Raw genomic sequence first — 12055 nt, 5'->3', positions numbered from 1 at the left:
CCTGGGTTATTTTTTTTTATCTAGTATTACATTTTTCATATCAGTAAAGTTATACTTTTCAAAATACACGTAATACAGGCGGATGAGAGGTGTGCGTGTGTGTGTGTGTGTGTGTGTGTGTGTGTGTGTGTGTGTGTGTGTGTGTGTGTGTGTTCTATCGAATACTAGAAACCATTTCTTGTTTGTTTCATTTTAGCGTCCATCAAACATGGGTGTATACTTTCTTTTGCCCGACAGTTTAGATATAACTGTCACTTTTGTAGACTCTAACATAAAGTCCCAAGACAACTCACCTTGACTGTTGCCCTGACTATTCCAGCTATAAACCACACTTTTCAAATCGCTTCACAGGGAGTGCCATGCGAGTGCACGCAATAAATTCCGAGATGAATGTCCCTCACACACTGCACACCGTCCTCCACGAAAGGGGCCAGCATATTAAAACGTGGCGCAAAAAGCCGAGTAAATCTGAATGCACTTACACGGGCAACATGTGTTGCGGATAACGACAGTGCCAGCAGGTACGCTTGTAATTAAGTAGTATACCTTTCCTTTATTGTCTCACCTGTAGTTAGGCGTATATCCGTCCAGGTGAGGGGACCATCCTACTAAGAACGCTGACTGGGTATTGATCCGCGCGCTGATAACATCGCTGCTTATTGCCACGGAGGGTATTTACAACGCGTGATAAAATGGCCACCTAAGGATGATAATGACAAATTATACATCGGTTGATTTACTTTTGACCAAATGGCAGCCCATAGATTTACACAAGTAGATAAACATTTATCAAACATTATCCCCCCTGCGTTGTCTGGGTACAATTAGTAGAGGCAGTTCGTTATCAATATGTATATGTACATGAGGTTTATTACAGTACGATGAAAATTCATCAGCTTGCCTCGAGTAAACAAACATGTTTAAACACCACTTCTACATCTAGATGCTATCAGTCATTAATAAGTTCTGTTTGTTTGTTGTCAAGGTATCAAATGATGGAAATTGATTGATAAGACAGATGATGTACTAGGTGGCGTCAACAGACCATGTTGGCGGTGTACTGGATAAAGGATGTATTGAAAAACAACAGCAGTGTGTAGTCAAGTACGAACGGTTGAGATGAATTATTGATCAATAATGGCTCATGCCCCAACGATTGGTCAAACTTTCGTTTATAGTGTTGTTTGTTTGTTTATTGTTGTTTAACGCCGCACCCAGCAATATGCCAGCTATATGACGGCGATCTGTAAATAATCGATCCTGGACCAGGCAATCCAGTGATTGATATAATGGGCATCGATCTACGACAATGGGCTTGGACCACCCGATCCCGTTAGTCGCCTCTTACGAGAAGCATTGGTTGCCGTAGTCCAGTTCTATAACCCGAATATTCACAGTTTGAAAGAAATTCTTGTTTGCTTGTTTGTTAGATGTTAACACCGCACTCAGCAATATTCCAGCTTTATGACGTCGATCTGCAAATAATATAGTCTAGACAAGACATTCCAGTGATTGACATCATGAGCATCGATCTACAGAGTTGGGATGCGATGACATGTATCAATCAGTCAGCTAGCCTGACCATCCGATCTCGTTAGTCGCCTTTTACGACAAGCCTGGGTAGGACATTGATAAGTATTTGTGTGATGCTCATGTAGGTATGGACGTGTGGTCTGACATCATGTTATGATTAAAAGTGTAGAGGTAGGGTTGGGTTTTGGTGTTGCCAGTAGATGTGGGGCTGCATCAGTGACCAACTGTCAATACATAAGATGAACACTCGAACGCACGCACGCATGCACGCACGCACGCACGCACGCACGCAGGCGCGTTTTCCAGTTCCCAACACCATAAACCAAAGAAGAATGAGAGCCTCGGGCGAAGATGGTGATGACCCACACATCGAGAAACTTTGAGATAATTATATTTTGTGGGTTGCCAGACACTGAAGTATCATCCAAAAGTGAGTTGTCTCCCGTACCTCATTGTTAATGCATTGCATCATCCCTATATTTATGACACGCCACAGGCGTTTGGTACCATATCGGAAAGAAGGCGCCAGCCCACATGGACATGGCCGCTCACATGTTCACAGGTGAAGACGTTTTGTGGGGAATATTTTCACAAAGTGATGATAATGACAGCACAGAGGACCTGCCATGCGAAGATGTTCAAAGAGAATCAGGAGTTGACACTTCTTAGCATTTCGGTTGTACAAAATATCATTATTCAAAGCTTTTAAGACTCTTCATGGGTCTTCGTGTTATTTCCCAAACCCTTAATGAAGTGGCTGTGATATCCCTCTGTCACTATTACTGATAGACTATGTTACGTTTTTGTTTCCAGTGTAGGTAAAAGACTTGAGACCCGCGTGAAAATTTTAAATGAAATATTTTTGGAATTCTATTTTGCAATGCAAAGTCGTCAAAACAGGATTATCAAGGATTTTTTAATCAATGCCCCTCCTTACCTCGCCTGTTTTCTGGGGATATTTGCAGCTGCCTCAACTGCATGGGGATGACAGCTGATGTGTCTTACAGTCTTAAAACGTCCACAAATTTATCAAAACCTCAAAGAAACGGGTTGTAGAGAGCCTGACACATCGTGCCGTGGGTGTGAGAGATGGGCCATTAGAAACCTGATCCATTTCAAGCGGGCATGTCGGTGTGCATTTGACATCAATCACCTCATAAACATGCACAGAGGACAGTGCACCCATTGCACTGACACACATTGTACTGTGTCTATATGACATTTTATTACATAGACACCTACTGAAGGGTGGGTGTGATTGGGGAGTTTCTTGATTTTGTTGTTGTTGCATATCTTTTTAAAATATTTTTTTATTATTTATTTAATTATTTTTCGGGGTGTTTGTGATCTTTGGGGTTTTTTTTTTTGGGGGGGGGGGGGGTGTTCACATCCATTTTGAAAATGAACCGCCAGCTGATCGTGGATGAGACTGATGCCCCAGCTGCTCGTGGGTGAGACTGAATCACCAGCTGTTCGTGGGTTAGACTGAATCACCAGCTGCTCGTGGATGAGACTGAATCACCAGCTGGTCGTTGGTGACACTGAATCTTCAGTTGGTCGTTGGTGAGACTGAATCACCAGCTGATCGTGGATGAGACTGAATCACCAGCTGCTCATGGGTGAGACTGAATCACCAGCTGGTCGTTGGTGAGACTGATGCCCCAGCTGCTCGTTGGTGAGACTAATGCCCCAACTGGTCGTGGGTGAGACTGAATCACCAGCTGGTCGTGGATGGGACTGAATCTTCAGCTGGTCGTTGTTGAGACTGATGCCCCAGCTGGTCGTGGGTGAGACTGAATCACCAGCTGGTCGTGGGTGAGACTGAATCACCAGCTGGTCATGGGTGAGACTAAATCACCAGCTGGTCGTGGGTGAGACTGAAACTTCAGCTGGTCGTTGGTGAGACTGAATCACCAGCTGGTCGTTGGTGAGACTGAACAACAAGCTGCTCGTTGGTGAGACTGAATCACAAGCTGCTCGTTGGTGAGACTGAATATTCAGCTGCTCGTTGGTGAGACTGAATCACCAGCTGGTCGTTGGTGAGACTGAATCTTCAGCTGGTCGTTGGTGAGACTGAATCTTCAGCTGGTCGTTGGTGAGACTGAATCACCAGCTGGTCGTTGGTGAGACTGAATCGTCAGCTGGTCGTTGGTGAGACTGAATCTTCAGCTGGTCGTGGGTGAGACTGAATCTTCAGCTGGTCGTGGGTGAGACTGAATCGTCAGCTGGTCGTTGGTGAGACTGAATCTTCAGCTGGTCGTGGGTGAGACTGAATCTTCAGCTGGTCGTGGGTGAGACTGAATCATCAGCTGGTCGTGGGAGAGTCTGACAAACCTAGAAACATTATAGGATCGAACCGCGACTCTAGGTTTCTGGCGTGCCCAAGGGACACAACTCTGCACAGCGAATCGCGGCGCCTTAGATGACTGGACCACTCGCGCCCCCTAGTGATGTGGAACTAGCAGGACAAATGTTTTTTCAGGGTATACAGACCTGTATAGCCCGGACACCTTGCACTAGGGGAATGTTTGTTTATATACAATACCGTTCATCTTTTTTATAGTGAGAAAGTTGGCATTAACTGTAGCATTATTCCAGCATTATCATGGCGAGAGTTTCACAAATGGGGTTCGAACCAGGGTCTTCGGCGTGACGAGCGAACACATAAAAACTACAAGGCGATCCTAATGGAGTAAAGGAATGACAGGTCTGGGTCCACCTGAGTTGGGCGTGGTTGGGGGTCCTTGGGGTAGATGGCCCCTGACGCCAACACAGTGTACAATTAGGATATGTTTAATAAAACAGGAGACATTCAGCACCCAAGAAACGTTTTCACATCTCAAATATATACTGGTACATACTTGGTCAGTTATTTTTTTTATTCATGTCAAATGTCAAGTTACTGATGAAAACACCATTACACCTCGAAACATACAAAACGGAAATTGTTGAAGACAGAGCACACCAATTTATAATGTAAGGCTTGTTAATTGTAGTATTGCTATATATATCTCTATGAATAATTAACGAACGCAAAAGTAGTCTAGCTGTTAGCAATCAGAGCATATGTATGTATGTATGTATGTATGTATGTATGTATGTATGTATGTATGTATGTTTGTATGTTTGTATGTATATATATATTTAGAAATTACGACTTCTGAATACCGTTCACAAAGGAAAGTAATTGAGGACTTTCTCATGAGTGACGCCGCTTGGAACAGTATTCCAGTTAGCTTTATGTCGGAGGAAAGTCAGAAGTGATGCAAGTCTCAGACGTTTACCCCTGTGGTGACACCCACGACCACGGGTATGGTGCTGACAAACCTAGAAACATTATCGACGTGAACAGGGATTCGAACGCATCATCATAGATTTCTGGCGTACCCAAGGGACGCAACCCTGCATAGCGAACGGCGGCGCCTCAGACGACTGGGCCACCCTTGCGCCACGTTTTGTCAAGATGTGTAATCCATTTTCTATCTCACCAGTTGATGTGAACCTGCAGGGACCTTTACTCGCTATCAGTTTAAGATAAGTCTAAATCAGTTTCTTTCAAATCCAGATGAGGGGCGCTATAAACAAACGTGACGATGTCTGACAGCATTTCAAAGAGTAATTATCAGTTTCTTCAAAGTCTACAATTTCGCTGGTGATCCGTCGGCCGAGAAACTATGCACTATCCAATTTATCTTTACATCAACACAGAATGGTGGATTTCTGACACTCGGGTGGTACAACTAGATGTTGAAATATTTAAGTAACGGACACAAGGACTTGTGTCGTGCCCCGTCTGTTTCACAACTGGATAGAGGTCTAAGGTAAGGTGAGGTGAAATGGGGTTTAACGTCGCGTCCAAGATTATTGCACTTATATAGCGACGTGCATGTACGCGTGTGTGTTTGTGTGGCTGCCTGTACTAGTCCGGACTGATGCCGATATATAGTGCTAGCTCACTGAGATACCATGCCGCAGTTTAACATGAATACCCCGCTCAGACACATATACTGACTCCGAAACCGAACAGTCCTTGTTTTAGCCCCTTAATGCCGAGCGCCAGACAGGGTAACAACAAGTACCATCTTTTAACGTCTTTTGGTGTGACGCGGTCGGGGATCGAACCCCGGACCTTCCGCTCTCCGGGCGGACGCTCTACCACTAGACCACGGAGGCGGTCGATAGAGGTTTGAATGTTTTCGAGTATCCAAGTCCTTAGTAACAAAAATATTATTGTATATTTTCTGTACATAAAACATGTCAATCTACACTAAAATATTGAAAAAAATAACATGAATTAAGTTTTCAGAGCTCATAAGTAAAATGTTAATCAATCAACGTTAACTGGTGGGGTGGGGTTGGGGTGGAGTGGATCAAGTTGGATCTAACGTTGCATTCAAGATTATTGCACATAAATGTAGCGTGCGCGAGCCTGCTTGTACTAGTCCCGACTTACGCCGGGTTTATGGTGCTAACCCCCTCAGGTGAGTGAGCCTCCGGTTCGTGGTGTACAACCTAACGTTGGACGCATAAAACCACACAGACCCCTCGTGATACTGCCACAACTTCTATTGTTCACATGCATCGGGATATGATTAGTCTTGATTCCATGGTGCTTCTTCGAACTGACATAGGACTACATTCATAAGTCTTCAGGGGTTCCAGTCTGTTTGAATGACGTTTTCAGTCAAGGTATTCTCTTTTTAACACGAATGATAAGAGATTCCGTTTTAGGCAACTGGTGGGGTTTAACTAAACTTTGTAAATCTTGGGTTTCAAGGTGAGGTGAAATTTGGTTTTACGTCTCGTCCAAGATTATTGCACTTATATAGCGACATGCATGCACGTGTGTGCGTGTGTGGCTGCTTGTACTAGTCCGGACTGATGCCGATTTATAGTGCCAGCTCACTGAGATACCATGCCGCAGTTTAACATGAATACCCCACTCAGACACAGTATACTGACTCCGAGCCTACCAGTCCTTGTTTTAGCCCCTTAATGCCGAGCGCCAGACAGGGTAACAACAAGCACCATCTTTCAACGTCTTTTGGTATGACGCGGCCGGGGATCAAACCCTGGACCTTCCGCTCTCAGGGCGGACGCTCTACCTCTAGACCACGTTTCAAGCAAACGATATGTGGTTTAAGTCTCAACTGGGGCCACTGGTATAAAAAGTGGTTAGATGAGTGCCAACCACATTTTGGTACCCGTTATTCCGGATGCCACAGTGCAGTACGCTGGATGCCATGAAAGGTTATCTGGTACAGGAGTGCCAATATTTCAACGTTGAAATATATATTTCGTCTTGTTTTGTCTTGCAAATAGTGTCAAATCAATAACATATTTACCTACGCTTATGAGGGAAGCTATAAGCAGGTACAAGTGAGCATGCATTCCATGTGAAACCCCAGTCTCGTGTCCTTGTACCAGCTGTGTACACTCAAAACTCAAGACTCAAGACTCAAGAGCACTCAAATATCCAGGTTATCATATCTCGATTGACAAAATATCCTGAACTCATTAGCCATCACAGCTTGTGTTTAAAGGGGAAGTGTACACGCAAAAATCACTTTCTTTCTTCTTCTAAACAAAACGTAATTTTAGAATTAATTAGTATCTGTGTTTGAAAATATACACTCATTTTTTTCACAGTGAACGTAGGAAGCTCACAATAGTGTGAAAATGATATGCCGTTATGAGGCCTTCGTTTTTCGAGCTAAACAGGCCTGAGTTATCCCCCTTAGATTATAACGTAATTGGTGCCAATTCAACTGGGTCCCTGTCTATTCTCAACGCAAAAGATATCAAGTACCAGTTTGCGGTAAAACACCATGGCCTACGACACACTCCGGCGCAGTGGTGACTCAGCATTACACTATGCTTGCTGGCATCTGAGACGCTAGAATCACACACCTGGACCTACACCACGTGAAGCGGCTCTAACAAAGCATGATGACGTCATAATGTTTATCAATTGGCAACAATGACGTCATATTGCAAGGGGCATAAGCCATGGTGTTTTTGTTGTGGAAATAGAACACTTGGTAAATGTGAAAAATATAAATCGTTTTAATGCGAAAAATATGTTAATTAATTGTGATATTTTTATATTTTTGTCTTTGACACTTCTAGGTTAACACTTTTAATGTGGAAAAAGTACAAGAAAAATAGTTTCATTTCCGTGTGAACTTGCCCTTTAAGGTACTGTTGGTGCAGTTGGTGCTGCCAGTACCATAGAGGACCGTGAGCCAGGGTAGAATAGGTTTTCAGCTACCCATGCTTGCCATAAAACGCGACTATGCTTGTCGTAAGAGGCGACTAACGGATCAGGTGGTCAGGCTCGTTGACTTGGTTGATGCAAGTCATCGTATCCCAATGAGTGGATCGATGCTCATGATGTCAGTCACTGGATTGTCTGGTCCAGACTGGATTATTTACAGACCGACGTCATATAGCTGGAATATTGCTGAGTGGGACGTTAAACAACAAACAAACAAACAAACCTGACCATAGAGTAACAACACCAGCAGCTATGATCAGCAATACTAGCATGCGAAACCCGTGAAGATTCCGGGGTAGAAAAGGTCTTCAGCAACCCATACTTGCCGAAAAAAGGCGACTATGCTTGTCATAAGGGGCGACTAATGGAATCGGGTGGTCAGGCTCACTGATTTGGTTGATACATGTCATCAATCCCTTTTGCGTGGAACGATGCTCATGATGTCAATCACCTGATTGTCTGGTCCGGACTCGATTATTGTACAGACCGCCATCATAAAGCTGGAATATTGCTGAGTGCGTTGTTAAACAACAAACAAACAAACACACAAACAAAACTTCATGCGGCTTTAACCATGTCCCCCAAATAGCACATGTTATTGGAGGAAAACCTATATAAGAAAATGTAAAAAGCTGTTTTTTCACTCTCATTCACTGACTTGAACCTCCCTCTGCATCCCCTTCTCTGGATGAGGACAAACACAAGACACATGGTGACAGCCATGTTTTATTCCAGGTAGTCTAGTCACACCTGCATACAAAAATAACCTGCCACATAATTAGACATAGTTATATTATTGGTTTGTAACAACACTGACAAAACAACAAAAACAACATCATTGGTAACAAAACTGAATATTGGTTAAAATAAAATTTGAGCATACAATGAATTATGCACAAATGACAAATATTGCAGTAACACTTTGTTTGATTGTATCTTAATGATTGCACACTGGTTACCAAGATGTTCACACATCATATAAAATGTACACACTATTATCACACTACGAAATATAATTGTTGGATTTACCAGAAACAGCACACAATACATTGTATTCTAATAAGCTCCTTTAGCCTTTCAGCAATTTTCAAGGTATTCTTTAGGTATATTTTTCAATCATGATTAATTCATGGTTCAAATAAAAGATTAAAAGATTTGTTGCTATCAATTAAAAAACATGAAGCAACATTTCTATGTACTATTGGCATCACACAAATACTTCTTCTGAAATCAATCCCCACAGTCTAAACAAGCGAAATTCAAATATGTATTTCTCCAGGGTATGAAACTCCCCAAAATTTCAGCCAGACCACAGGACTGGCTAGCTGAAATACTTGCCAGCCCTGACCAAAACCTGCCTGCCCACTATAATCATATGTTTCTCAGGATAAGCTAACGGGGTTTCTTTTTGGTTACATTTTATCATTCATCTTTACATGTGAATTAATGCTTATCATCGGTAAATATTTAGAATATTTTCACATATGAAATATAACCCGACCGTCGGGCAGGGGGATTTGAAAATCTGGCAGCCCGAGTTGAAATCAACCCGTCTCGGACGGTCGGGCAGGCAGGTATTTTGAACACTGATTTCTCCCTTTGCTGAACAACAATGAGTCTGCACTACCATCAATCAATGCAACTTGTGGTCTTTATACAGAAATAGGATTAGCAGGGTTTTTTTCTGTATTGTATATACTGGGGAGTTGCACTGCACCATAACACCCACTGGAAAACTAGCATGGGTAGTGGGGACCTACTCTTCCCCAGAATCCGGACAGATGGACAGGCAGAGAGTACTGGGGACCTACTCTTCCCCAGAAACCGGACAGATGGGCAGGCAGAGAGTACTGGGGACCTACTCTTCTCCTAACAGATGGACAGATGGACAGGCAGAGAGTACTGGGGACCTACTCTTCCCCAGAATCCAGACAGATGGACAGGCAGAGAGTACTGGGGACCTACTATTCTCCAGAATCTGACAGATAGACAGGCAGAGAGTACTGGGGACCTACTCTTCCCAAGAATCCGGACAGATGGACAGGCAGAGAGTAAGTGGGACCTACTCTTCTCCAGATCCCTGACAGATGGACAGACATAGAGTACTGGGGACCTACTCTTTCCCAGAATCCGGACAGATGGACAGGCAGATAGTATACGGGACCAATAATGCACCTGAATCCCTACAGGGAGATAGGCATGACGTACCGGGGACCTATACTTCCTGGAATCCCTTCAGGGAGACAGGCATGAGGTACTGGGGACCAATACTTCCTGGAATCCCTACAGGGAGATAGGCATGAGGTACTGGGGACCTATACTTCCTGGAATCCCTACAGGGAGATGGGCATGAGGTACTGGGGACCAATACTTTCTGGAATCCCTACAGGGAGATGGGCATGAGGTACTGGGGACCTATACTTCCTGGAATCCCTTCAGGGAGACAGGCATGAGGTACTGGGGACCAATAATTCCTGGAATCCCCACAGGGAGACCAGTTTATAAAACTACATTATTGGGGAATAAAATGTATAAATAAAGCCAATGTTGAAGAATAGTGAAGACAATCTACTAAGAAATGAATGTTGCTGACACTCCCTGTATTTGGGAGCTGAGAAAATCACATGATGGTCCATCTTCCCAAGGCAAGGGAGTTAACTGACTATGAAAGTCCAGTTTCTACCCTTGCCGAACTAGGCTGGAATTATGGAGTTACATTTTGGCTGCATTGTCCAATCAAAATCGCATAAAGAAATCAACATCCTGTCCATCAACTTAGCATCAACACATATTTTCCAAATCTTTTCATGTTTTTAATCAAGGTGCTCACGTGACTAGATGCATTTCGTGAAGTAAACCGATTCTTTTACAATATAGATCTTGACTATTGATTAGATTGTCTTGACTGAGCACCGCCATTTTGTTTGAAGCAAGTGATATCAGAGGTGGAATCTGATTGGTCAATAAGAGGGACATAGAAAAGAGACATCACTCGGAATAGACACTGCTATGATCGAACCCAGAAACTCCAACCTAGTTCGGCATGGGTGGGACTGGACTTTTACAGTCAGTAAACTCCCTTGCCTCAGGAAGATGATAATGGTCTTGACTTTCACACAATACTAAATATTACACATGGATAAATATTAATAAAGGTTCTCAAACCATGTCACAAACCCATATATGCAACAATGCAACAAGGATATATTAAATGTTAAAAATAGTGTAGTATTATACAATGGCAATTACAGGACAATAATTACAAAAGGTAATAACAATTGTAAGAAACAGGTAATTGTATCCCGTCATTTGCACTTATCGCTGTGCCATTAACCAATAACTTGATACGTCCAATCCTGAATAATGAATAAAAATGAAAAGAACCTGAATACTACATACCTCTTCCTCATAGAACCAAAAAACTTGATTGATTTCCAACAATGTACATCAATATCTATCAGTTAGAGAGTGGAAGTTGTATGCTGCAGTCAGCATCACTTAATTTTACTCCCCCAAAGAAGTTAAAGAACACCATGAGTCATGGTCAATTATGGTAAATAATTAAGAACAGATGAAAAAAGTATTCAAATAACTATTGCTATCAACGATATTTTAGTATTTATGATTATATTATCTGCCTTGTTTTTAAATAATCTTTAGTTTAAAAAAAACCTTTTCCCGTGAGGTCACGTGATAACCAAATATGGGATAATAGTCTCGATCCAAATGTTACAACGCGTACACTTGAGCAGACTCATGAATATTTATTAGACCGTTCACTGCGTTCACAGATCGTTATTATAACAGAAACAAACGTATGTTTTCCATATATATCTAAAATGATATTATTTGTTATTAATTGTCTGGTGAATTAAACAATTTAAATTGAAACAATTCATAATTCATCATATTATGAATACGTAACAACTTGTAATGTGTGTGTAAAAAGTCGTACTAAAATACGCTATTTGCAGGGGGCGTGGCCTAAATACAAATGTCCGATTGGGATTTTAAATTTTCCGGACTCCTGACCATGACAGATTAACTATAGTAACATGAAAGACTTGGGTGTTCCTTAATTTCTTTTGAGTAGTATATATCATAGCAGCCTATGCCATTAACCTCGATAACCCAACCCCTCAAAAAAGAAACCCAAAATGTCTGAACCAAGTAAACTAGTGGCTGTTAGCATGAACACCCATCTGCAATGTCAGGATACGACGACAGGTGACATAATCTATCCCG

The 12055-nt window shown here is 42.5% G+C and overlaps 1 protein-coding gene across 2 annotated transcripts in view; it reads right to left on the bottom strand.

Annotated features, from left to right (window-relative positions):
* Positions 1-703, bottom strand: part of LOC124131071 (glycoprotein-N-acetylgalactosamine 3-beta-galactosyltransferase 1-like) — a 36648-nt gene extending 35945 nt beyond the window's left edge. Inside the window, exon 1 of one of the 2 annotated variants that reach the window (XM_046494158.2) lies at positions 566-703. The gene's annotated coding sequence lies outside the window, so the exon portion shown is untranslated. Of the gene's footprint in view, positions 1-293; positions 525-565 lie in introns of those variants that run through there. The other variant, XM_046494156.2, reaches the window with a different exon arrangement.
* Positions 704-12055: the final 11352 nt, after the last annotated feature.

Source organism: Haliotis rufescens, unplaced genomic scaffold (genome assembly GCF_023055435.1).
Source record: "Haliotis rufescens isolate VD_foot unplaced genomic scaffold, xgHalRufe1.0.p SCAF_10, whole genome shotgun sequence".
Classification (NCBI taxonomy): Eukaryota; Metazoa; Mollusca; class Gastropoda; order Lepetellida; family Haliotidae; genus Haliotis; species Haliotis rufescens.
The sequence above is the reverse complement of the archived record's forward strand: the minus strand, read 5'-3'. Positions and strand labels throughout refer to the sequence as shown.